This window comes from Arachis duranensis, chromosome 1 (genome assembly GCF_000817695.3).
Source record: "Arachis duranensis cultivar V14167 chromosome 1, aradu.V14167.gnm2.J7QH, whole genome shotgun sequence".
NCBI lineage: Eukaryota > Viridiplantae > Streptophyta > Magnoliopsida > Fabales > Fabaceae > Arachis > Arachis duranensis.
The window spans coordinates 20,436,257-20,436,915 of record NC_029772.3 but is presented as its reverse complement, the minus strand read 5'-3'; positions in this window follow the sequence as shown (position 1 = coordinate 20,436,915).

Genomic DNA, 659 nt, shown 5'->3' with positions numbered 1-659 from the left:
TGCCAAAGTTGGTTGAGATTGGGCCCCACAACCCTTGAGAGTTCGTTGGGTGCGTTTTCATTAAAAAATCATAAACCGGCACCGACGCGTACGCGCACAGCACGCGTACGCGTCCATGGGGTGATTCGCAGGTGCGCGCGAGCGCCAGGTGCGCGCGTGCGTCCATGGGCAAGTTCAACTTCTTTGACTTTTCATGATTTCTCCACTTTGCATACTTTCCTCTTCACTCCTTTGATCCATTCCTAGCCTTTTCAATCTGAAATCACTAACAAACATATCAAGGCATCTAGTGGAATCAAAGGTGAATTGAATTTAGCTAATTTAAGGTCTAGAAAGCATGTTTTCACATCTAAGCACAAATAAGGAGACAATCACAAAACCATGCTATCTCAATGGATAAATGTGGGTAAAAAGGTTATAAAATCCCCTAAAATTAATACAAGATAAACCGTCAAATTGGGGTTTGTCAGCGCGCCGATGGGCTGCACCAAATGCCCAGCTATTTTCCAGAGAGTTGTGCCAGAGTTATGCCAGTTTTGTGCCTGGGGCACAAGAGTACCCACGCGTACGCGTGGTTGACGCATGCGCGCCGTTGATTATTTTTGAATGTGCGCGTCCGCGTGAAGGGCGCCTACGCGCCGATGAGTTTTTGTGGCCAT